This window comes from Urocitellus parryii, chromosome 5 (genome assembly GCF_045843805.1).
Source record: "Urocitellus parryii isolate mUroPar1 chromosome 5, mUroPar1.hap1, whole genome shotgun sequence".
NCBI classification, from domain to species: domain Eukaryota; kingdom Metazoa; phylum Chordata; class Mammalia; order Rodentia; family Sciuridae; genus Urocitellus; species Urocitellus parryii.
This window is the reverse complement of record NC_135535.1, coordinates 210,102,475-210,113,264: the sequence shown is the minus strand read 5'-3', so window position 1 is coordinate 210,113,264 and position 10,790 is coordinate 210,102,475.

Genomic DNA, 10,790 nt, shown 5'->3' with positions numbered 1-10,790 from the left:
TGGCACAGGCAGACACGTGGCGTGGACAGCAGGGCTGGGGTGGCGCGGGCCCGTCCCCTTCGTGTTCAGGTCGGACTCGGAATCTGAGTGATGGTGTGGAAGTTGGCTGAGCTCCACCTCTCACCTGGAGACTTCCTTCCCACCACGTCTGCGGGGGCAGTGGTCATGCCGGGGCCCCTGGCTTGGGATGTGAGTGAGTGGTATCTGGTGGGCAGCAGACTAGCCTCTGACCTCTGACCTCCGGCTAAGTGTGGCCAGCCAGCCTCTTCAGCTCTGTGGCTGTGCTGTGAGAGACATGGACAGCCCTGGTCACCGAGCCTGGAGCCTGGCATGAGGGGCCTAAGGGGAGATTGGCAGAGCTCATAGGTGGAGCTTTGGAAGCAGAGCCTTGGAGGGGGCAGGGGCGTGTCACAGAAGGGGAGTGACAAGGCGATTCTGGGGACACCTGGGGCCAGAACCACCCAACCAGGGCCTGGAGTTCCCGCCAGCGAGGCTGGCGCTTGGCTTTCCCTGACGGCTCCCCTGGCTGCTGGCTGAGTCAGGAAGACGGGAGCAGAGGCTCCTCGCAGGCCTGCCACCCTCGCTGTGGCTCCGTCTGGGGCTCTGTGCAGACCTGGCTGTGTTCTGGGCCTCTTCATGTCAGACACCCTCCAGGAGAGCCACCTGGGCCCGGAGTGGCCACACAGAAGCCCCCTCTGCTCCAGCACAGCTCCGAGTTGCCCGGTGCCAGAGGGAGCCTGGCACCAGAAGGCAGGGTGGATGGCCGCTGAGCCACCCTCTGGCCTCTCTCCCGCTCCCTCTGGGGTCAGGGCAGGGCTCTGCCTTCTGCACTGCAGAACCGTGACGCTGGCTGCCTCCTCCCGCGGCCTGCTTTCCAGACAGGTCCTGGTGTTTTCCCTGTGGTAGGCCTGCCTCCCGAGCTGTCCCTGCCTGCCAGGCCTCCAGGTGCAGGGCGGGGGGGGGGGGGAAGGGAGGCGAGAGCCACCGCACGCACCAGGGACAGGTCCTGTTGGAGAGAGCCGGCTGTGACTTTTCTTGCTGTCCTTACAGGCTCCGTCACCTCGGCCCACTGTGGCCTCCCTCCAGTGAGTGATGGTGTGGAAGTTGGCTGAGCTCCACCTCGAACCTCGAACCTTCCTTCCCACCACGTCTGCGGGGGCAGTGGTCCCTGTTTTTACTAGGTGTTGGGCTGCCAGTGTGTCCCCGCACCTAGAAGAGAGCAAGGGACAGCGGATCTGCTTCCTCAGCCCCCTGGTGGCCTTGAGCATGTGTGGTTTGAAAGTAAATGGCTTTGTCCCGGAGGAGGGCCATGCAGAGACCCGGAGGGCTGGCGGCCCCTCCCTGGTGCCCCGGGTGTTGGGCCCTCGGCAGCAGGGCTGAGAGTCTGGCCTCATGGTGGTCTCCCACTGGACAGGTGTGGCCACTGTCTCCCCACTCTGGGCTTCAGGAGGCGGGCCACACACAGGGGCAGCGACAGGGATGCTCTTGGAGGCCGGTGGAGTGGTGCCAGGCCACGTGAGCTTTGCTCATGGTGTTGGAGGCAGACCGCTGACTTCTGCCTGGGCCTGTCCCGGTCTCCCCAGGGCCTGACCTGCTCTGCCTTCGAGAAGGATGGTGGCAGAGCCAGCTGAATGACAGAAAGTTGGCTTCTGTTCCCGGATGCTTAAATGAAAACTTATGAAAGAATAAGCAACACAACATAAAACAAAACCTCTCCCACTTACTAGTAATTAAATGCTTAAACATTCAGATTACCCATATCTTATGTTTATCAAATCGCGAGTAGCCTTACGGCTATAAAAGCGTGCGTTTCTCAAGTTTCCCAGATGTTTCATGGCTGTGCTATGGTAAATCTCCAGTTGTCAATTAAACCCTCTTACCATGGAGTGGCACAGCAAACAAAACGTCAGCTCCAGCAAGCAACAAAGCCCGGCCGCATCCAGATTTCCATTATTAAGAAAGTAAATCTTCCTCTGCTGGAATAGAGACATAAAATACCATGTTTTCACTGGAAAAATGATGTGGGAAGATGGCCTCCAGAGACTGCCTGTCAAACACCCTTGAAGAAACACTTCTTGGTGTGTCATTGCAATGAGCGCTCTCTAAATGGAGCGCCAGCTGAAACGGGCTCCGCCAAGTGCCGTGCACACCCTCCTTCCCCACGGTGAATGGAGGCAGCACTTGGGGAGCAGACTGGGCTGTCAGTAGGAGACTGCCCGAGGCTGGCCCAGGAAGGGCAGGTACGAAGAGCAGGAATCCCAGGGAACGCACTGAGCGGGCACATTGTCACCCGGCAGCCTGGAGTGCATCTGAATTCAGAGCAGTCTTCGGCTCTGAGGGACACAGGGCTGCCACTTGCCCATCTCAGCCAGCCCGGGCAGCGGTGCCGCCTCCTGGGCCTGGTAGAGGCTGTGTGCTCTCCTCTTTGGGAAGGGGGAGGCCGTGGGACGGTTGCTTCAGCTGAGGCCCCACCTGGGCCTGCATCTCTGGTTGCACCTCAGATTGCAGCGGTGGCTGTCACAGGTTTCTGTGGCTGCTGCGGTGGGACACATTGTCCCAACCCTCAGCCTTGCTCTAGGATGCTTTCTAAGTCAGAGGGTGGGCACGGGCGAGGGTGCCACGGGCACGGCTGGTCTCTGATCCCCCACATCTGGGGCCTGTGCAGGGGACCCTTGAAGCCCAGTGCTAAGTGGAGGGGCCATGGAGGCTCCTGCAGAGCGTGGTGGTCCCCAGGGGCTCAGCTGTGAGTGAACAAGCCTGCAGCAATGTCGTCACTGCTCCTGGCCACAGCTGGCACAGGCTGCTCCTGTGCTGGACCCCCACAGGCCCAGCAGGGGCAGGGGCTTCTGGGAGGGGCAGCGCCAGCCTCAGGATTGGCACATGCCCTCGGGCTGCTCACAGGTGCTCCCCTGCGGCCCAGGATAGGATGTTCTCTGGATTTTGTGCATGGGAGGTAGTGCTGGGCAGGTCCAGGGGCCAGACACCAGGGCTAGCGCTCCGTTGACCTCCTGTGAGAGACCCGTGGTCTCTGGGCTTGGTGGGCATGTTGGTGAAAGGGGAGGATGATTCCTCAGAGGTTTAGTGACAAGTTGCAGAGCCCTTCTAGGGCCCCACACAGGGGTACCCGGGGGCAGTCCAAGCCACAAGCTGCATCTCGGGTGCTTCTGGCAGCAAGTCGCACCTCTGGACCGAGGCTGGTGGGAGGATCAGCGCCTGGTCGCTGTGTGGACTGTGGACGTGATGGGAGTGCGCAGGCCACTTCAAGGGCGCACTGGGGTCCCCAATCCAGGCTCACCAGGGGAAAAGCAGAGTCCTGGAACAGTGGACAGATGTGCATACACACGGGACAGAGCCCAGGGTCGTGTTGAAGTCCCAGTCAGAGGGCACATGGCGGGATGCCTGTCGGCTGACTTCAGCTCTGCAGGTGGCTGTGGAGCTCAGCACTCACCAAGACCCAGATGAGAGCTGGTGCCCAGGAGGGTGGAGTGCCCACTCTGCCTTGTGTGCAGGCCCTGCCGTGGGGTGGCCTGTCAACACCACGGCTATGGTGGGCATTGGCTGGCCATGGCCTGCAGTGTGTCCTGGCTTCTGAGGATGGCTCAGGCCTGTGGGCTCAGGCCTTGAGGGTAGGCAGGGGGTTGTGAGGCTGAGAAGGGGCTGTGCCAGCCCCAAGCCCCAGAGGGCGTCCAGGTCTGGTGAGCAGTGACACTGAGCCTTCGAGTGAGGTCTGAGCTCCTTCCCCTACGGGCGAGACTGCAGGACCCTGTGACAGTCATGGCTGGGGTAGGGAGGAGAGGGCCAGAGCACGAGACGGCAGAGCCATCGGGGCAGGGATTCAGGGACAGTGCCCAGACAGGGGGGTGGCAGACTTCCTGAGATAAGCAAGTTCCACTGAGTCCAGGAGTATCATGTCCACACCACATCCCAGGCCTGGCTTGCCCACGGGGCTGGACTTTCTGAAAGGGACAGCGTATGTGTGTGTGTGTGTGTGGTGTGTGTGTGTGTGTGTGTGTGTGTGTGTGTGTGTGTGCACGTGTGTTTGCAGCTGGCTTTATGGGGCCGAGAGAGCCTGGGCCAAGCACAGGAGGGTCTAGGTCCCCACACCTGCTGCAGAGAGTCACCCTGCCGGCAGACTTGAACCACACCAGGGAGGAGCTGTTGCGAGTGGGAGTGGCCTGGAGTGAGTGGCCTCTGGGAGCTGGGGCGAGGTGCCCTCCTCCATCACCTGTGAGCCCAGGAAAGCAGCAGCCTGTGAGGGGCGAGGGTGTGAGTGCAGCCAGCTGGGGTCCTCCAGCAGAAGACTCTTTACCCCCTTGGCCCTCTGAAGGTGCGCTCTGCCAGGAAGAGCCACAGGGAAAGGCTGCTGGTCAGTTAAGCGAGTGCCGGTCAGTGCGATGAGCTCACGGTCGGGCTCCCCTGTGCTTCCCCTGGCCTGCCTTGGGGACTTCCCACAGCACAGGGAGCAGGACTGAGTGGGGTGATAAGCAGTTTCCACCAAATCCAGGGCGAGGGGCAGCCCTTCAGTGGGCACTTGCAGATGTGTGGCTGCCCACATGGCCTGGGGGAAGCCCCCCTGAAGAGCTGGAAGAGCTGCCGTGGCTGGTGCCCTGGTGAGGCCACCCGTGCAGCCTCTTTGGCAAGACACCCATTCATGTCCTGTAAGTCCCTTGAAGCCTCTTGACTGAGTCGGAGGGTGGTTCATATACTGTGAACCTGAGTTCTTTATCAGACGGTTATCAGTGGTTTAAAATGTTTGCTCCTGGTTGGTGACCTTTGTGTCCCTTAGCCGTCTCCTTGGAGAACTAGATGTTCCCGGTTTCCAACTCGAGTGAATCAGCTCCTCAGGGTTATGTTTGGTGTCCCATTCCAAGGCGCTTTGCTAACCCAGAGCACTGGGGTTCCTCTGGTGTTTTTTTTTTTTTTTTTTTTTTTTTTTTTTTTTAAGAGTGATGCAGTCTTTCCTACCACATTCCACCCTGGGATCTGCCTTAGGTTTATTCTGTGTGATCACAAGGTACACACTGAGCTCCTTTTCCCTGTGTCCTTTCCCATTGCATTGTGTGGGCACATTTTTCAAAGCTCAGTTCACCATCTTGGTGGGTCCCTTCCTGGGCTCTGTTCTGTTCCTTTTATCTGAGTGTCTATCTTTTCACCAACATTAAACAATCTGAGCCATCATAGCTTTGCAGTAAGTAAATCTCTAGCAGCATGAGTCTGCCAACTCTGCTCTTTTCCAAAAAAGTATTTTGGCTGTTGTTCTTTTGCCTAACCATGTAGATTCTAGAATCAGCACCTGTGTGTCTAGGAGAATTACCACTGGGAGTGTATTTGGAATTGTGTTGAATTTACAGATCATTTGGAGAACTGACATTTAACTAAATTGTGTTCCAAACCATGAACACTGTATGTCTTTTTATTAGTAAGTTCTTTATTTCTTTCACAAGAATTTTGTAGTTTTTCATATGTAGATCTTTTACTCATTTCATTGGATTTGTGCCTACATGTTTTATTTCTTTGGATGATAGTAAATGACATGGTTTTTGAAGTTTAATTGTTCATTGTTAGTATATAGAAAAGCAGTTGATTTTTATATGTTAGCCTTACACTCTGTGAGGAATTTTACAATTTGTGTATCAGTCCTAAAACCTCTTGTTTGGTAGATTCTTGGGACTTTCTACATGTTAACTATGTATTGGGACAATTTTATTTCTAACTTGTAAATCTGTATGCCTTTTGATTTCATTTTCTTGCTTTATTGCATTGGCAAGGATCTCAAGTGCTGAGTAGGAATGGCAAAGGAAAGGGGAGAAATTCTTGTCTTGCCCCCAGAATTATATTATATAATTCTGCATTTAGTCTTTCATTCTTAAGTATAATTCTGTCTGTCTGTTTGTCTATCTGTCTATCTATCTAGCTATCAATCATGTAATTTTAAACTTATCTTGTCAGGTAAGGGAGTTTGTTTCCTGTTCTTACTGAGAGTGCAAGAGTTGAATTTCCTGCTTCACTGTATATCATTATGTGCTTTCTATATTTTTAGTCTATGAATATGATGGATTCCATTGATTTAGTTACAGGTATTGAATCAGCTTTGCATTCCTAGCATGATTTCTCTTGGTTGTGATGTATTGTTCTTTTTATATATTGCTGGATTCAATTTGCCAATATTATGCTGAGAATTTTGTGTCGGTGTTCATGAGGAATATTGATCTTTACTGGTCTTTAGTTTTCTTTTCTTGTATTGTTTTGTCTGATTTTGATATCAGAGTAATGTTGGCCTCACAAAAATTAGCTAGAAAGTATTATCTCTTCTATTTTCTGGAATAGATCATTGATTGTGATATTATTTCTTCCTTAAGTATTAGGTAGAATTTTCTAGGAAAGCCATCTGATCACAGAGTTGACTTTTTTGGAGGGGCCTGCAACCCTCACCCCTTTCTAAAAATTAGTATATTTAGGATGACTCAGATTACCTATTTTTCCTTGAATGAGTTTTGACACTTTGTGCATTTGAAGAAACTGGTTCATTTTGTCCAAGTTGTTGAAAGTCTGTGCATAGAGTTGTTTCTGAACATCCTTTGAGGAGTCTACGTTGTAATATTTTTGAAGTCTGGAGCTGTTCCCATCTTCATTTCTAATAATGGTGATTTGTAGCTTTGTTCTTTTTTCTATTCAGACTGGATAGAAGTTCAGTTTGGTTGGTCTTTTCAAAGGATCAGCTTTGGTTTTATTGTTTTTTTTGGGGGGGTTATTGTTTCTATTTTTGATAACATTGATTTAGCTGTAATTTTTCCTTCTTATTGTGTGTTTTGGTTTATTTTGCTTCATTTTTCTAGTTTCTTAAAAGTGGAAGCTCATATTATGTCTTTAAGTGCTTTTTAATTTTCTAACATGGAGATCCTTCATATCACAGGATCTCCTTTAACCACTGTTCAGCTGCATTCCTTACATTTTAATATGTTACACTTTAATTTTCATTTAATTCAAGATATTTTCTAATCTTTGAGACTTCCTCTTTGACCTGTTAGTATTTTGAATTATGTTGTTTAGTTTCCAAGTATATGGATTTTTCCCAGATATGTTTATTGATTTGTAGCTTAATTCCATTCCTATCAGTGAACATATATTGTATGGTTTCTATTCTTTTAAATTTCTGAAATCTGTTTTAGGATCCAGAATATGGTTTACCTTGACAAAGGTTTTCTGTGTCTTTTAGAAGAGTTTGCAATTTGCTATTTTTGTATGGAGTGTTCTGTAAGTGTTGGTTTGGTCAAGGTGGTTGATGATGCTATTCAATTTTCCTCTGTCTTTGCTGATTTTCTCTCTAACTTATTTCATTGATCATTGAGGGAAGTGTTGAAATCTCCAAATATTATTTTAAATTTGTCTATTTCTCCTTTCAGTTCAATGGGTTTTTGCTTCATATATTTTACAGCCATGTGGTTAGGTGCATATACATTTAGGATTGTTGCGTTCTCTTGGTGAATTGAAGCTTTTATGATGGTGGGAGGCCCCTCTTACCCTGTCTCCTCTCCTGGGTCTCATTGTATTTTTTCTGGTACCAACACAGCACCTCCACCTTTCATGTGACCATTTTTTTTTTCATCTGGATATCTTCCGGTTCTTTGAAACATCAGTGTTTTTATATTTAAAGCAGACTTGTGGACAGTATGTAATCAGATCTTTAAAAAAACCAATTTGACAGTATCTGCATTGTATCTGGTATTTTGATTATTTTTGTTTACTAATTACTGATATTCTTGAGTTTAGCTTTACCATTTTATTATTTATGCTCCGTTATCTCCTCTGCTTTTTTTCTGTTTCCATTTCATGCTTTCTTTTGTGTTATTTAAGTATTTATTTAGAATCATATTTGTATCTATGAATTTGAGTACTTATGTCTGTGCATATACTTTTTAAGTGGTGGATCTAGGGATTATAATGTGCATATTTTCAAAGTTTACTGAAAATTTAGGATTGTTGTGTTCTCTTGGTGAGAACCCCATTCAGGTGACATGTTCATGCTTACAGTTGTATGAGGCCTTTTGTCTTGTAGTTATCTGGTGCATGATGGTTACATTCCTCACAAAGCCATGTTTTAATCACACGTGTTTATTTTAATCATACATTTTTTTCAACACAATGCCTTTATTTTTATGTGGTGCTGAGAATCGACCCCAGGTTCCCCCCATGCTAGGCAAGCGCTCTACCGCTGAGCCACAGTCCCAGCCCCGGTCATACATATTTTAAAGTGCACGACAGGAGAAAGTACCCTCTTATAATCTTAGATGTGCTTTGTACCTGTCTCTGTCTCCATTAATTCCTGCAGCTTCACTCTTTCCTTTGATGTCCTTCCTCTTCTACTTCAAGAACTTCCTTTAGGGTTTCTTTTGGAATAGGTCTCCCAGTGTTGAACTGATTTTGCTTTTATCCATCTGAAAATACTTTATTTTTCTTCATCCCTTGCCGCAGTCTGGCTGGGCACAATTCAGGAGCCACTTGTCAAAAGAAACTAACTTTATTTTTAGAACTACAAACGCCAAGCAAAACAGCTCCAAAGGAAAAAACCCTCAGAGCCCAACTGCCACCACCGGCTTCCACAAGCCTCTCACCCACACCAACAACCACCTCCCACAATCCTCCTGCTCTTGAGGCCGATTGGCTGGGTCGCATGGGCGGAACCAAAGAAGTCCCCCAATGAGCAGTTCCGTAGTCTGAAGGGCAGGGAAACAGCCCAATGAACATCACCACAGAGGAGCCAATCAGCTAGATGTTGCTGGGGCCACTGTGAGCCAATCATCAGCTGGCAGTCTGAAGGGCAGGGAAACAGCCCAATGAACATCACCGCAGAGGAGCCAATCAGCTAGATGTTGCTGGGGCCGCTGTGAGCCAATCATCAGCTGGCAGTCTGAAGGGCAGGGAAACAGCCCAATGAACATCACCGCAGAGGAGCCAATCAGCTAGATGTTGCTGGGGCCGCTGTGAGCCAATCATCAGCTGGCAGTCTGAAGGGCGGGGAAACAGCCCAATGAACATCACCACAGAGGAGCCAATCAGCTAGATGTTGCTGGGGCCGCTGTGAGCCAATCATCAGCCGGCAGCTGGAAGTTTGCCGGCAGCTGGAAGTTTGCTGGGGTCCCTTTGGCTGTGGCTCTCAACAACCCCTGGAGGATATTTTCTCTCTCTACAGAACCCTGGGTTGGCCAAGCATAGTGGTGTATGCCTGTAATCCTATCTACTTGGGAGGCCGAGGCAGGAGGATCACAGGTTCCAGGCGAGCCTGGGCATGTAGCAAGACCCTGTCATAAAAAGACCTGGGGGGTAGCTCAGTGATAGTGTCCTGGGTCAATCCCCCATACCACAGAGGAAGAGGAAGGAAAAGGAGGAGGAGGGGAAGAGAAGGAGGAATATGATGGGGGTGGGGAAGGAGGAGGGGGAGGAGGACCACTCTAGCCTGGCAGTTCTTCTCCTTCAGCACTTTAAGACGTCGTGCCACTGCGTTCTGTAGTCATTCAACTGTTATTGCCTATATTTTTCTCTGACTACTTTAGACTATTTGTTTTTGTCTTTCACTTTCAGTAATTTGATTTTGGTATGTCTGGGAATTTTTAAAAAAATCATCCACTCTGGAATTTACTGAGATTATCAAATCTCTATTTTTTTTTGTTTGCCCAATTTGGGAAGTTTTTATTCAACAATATATGTTAGACAGTTATCCAGTTTACCCAGTGCTCCTGAGATTCTGTACTTTTTCCTTTTAATATTTTCCCTTTATTGTTCCGATGAGATGGTTTTTAGGATCTGCCTTCCAGTTTACCAACAACCTCCTGTCTTTGCCATCCTGCTACACCCCTACCCACTGAGGCTTCATTTCAATGATTTTGCTTTCAAATTCCAAAGTTTCCCTTTGGTTCTATAATATGGCTTCTATTTTTCTGTTGACACTGTCTATCTTCTTCTTACTTCATGGAAGTCGATAGACTAGCTGTTGTGAAGTCTTCTGCAGTTCTAATGTTTTGGGAGAGGCATCAGTTGATGGTCTTTTTCTTTTCCAGCTGGTAATATTTTACTCTACTTTTTGTATCTTTTTTTTTTTTTGTATTTTGCACACTTTGAGTATTGTGTTATGAGGTTCAAAGTCCTGCTAAAATCTTCCAGGGAATGTCGTTTCAGCATTCAGTTGGCCCAGTTTGGTCCAGGCTGTCAGTGCTGACTCCCTTCCCATTGGCTGTATCAAGGCTGGTCGGATTCCACAGACTTCACGGTGCTATTGGGATCTGCCGCCCGTGTGCACTTTCCACAGTCCAGTCTGTGTGGCCGAAGCGGAGCTCCTGTCTCAGCGGTTCCATTCTCCTGGGCCTGTGTCCGACATGGAGGCAAGTCTGGCTTCCTCCTTCCCGGGATATCCCTAAACTCACTGACACCTCTTCCCAATGCCCCAGCAGAGGCACCCGGGTCTCCAGCGCCCTGTGATGTCTTGCGCCTCCCTCAGTTGGGTGAGCCCCTGGGTGGAGAGTGAGCACAGGACTTCCTGCTGGTGCTGGGGCTGTGGGGTTGGGTATGGCCATCAAGGAGAGGGGCCCGGCCTCTGAGAGTGAGCTTCTCTAGGCTGCACCTGCTGTTCAGTTCTGAGATTTGGGCTGCCCTGGGTTTAAACTGGGAGCTTGGGGGAGCTGAACAGGAGAGTCACGGCCATGCCGCCGTGTCCAGTCTCCATTGCCTGCTGCAACCCAACTGCTACTACTGTCCTGGGTCCTTGGTTCCAGGGTCCCAACCAACCACTGCCTTAT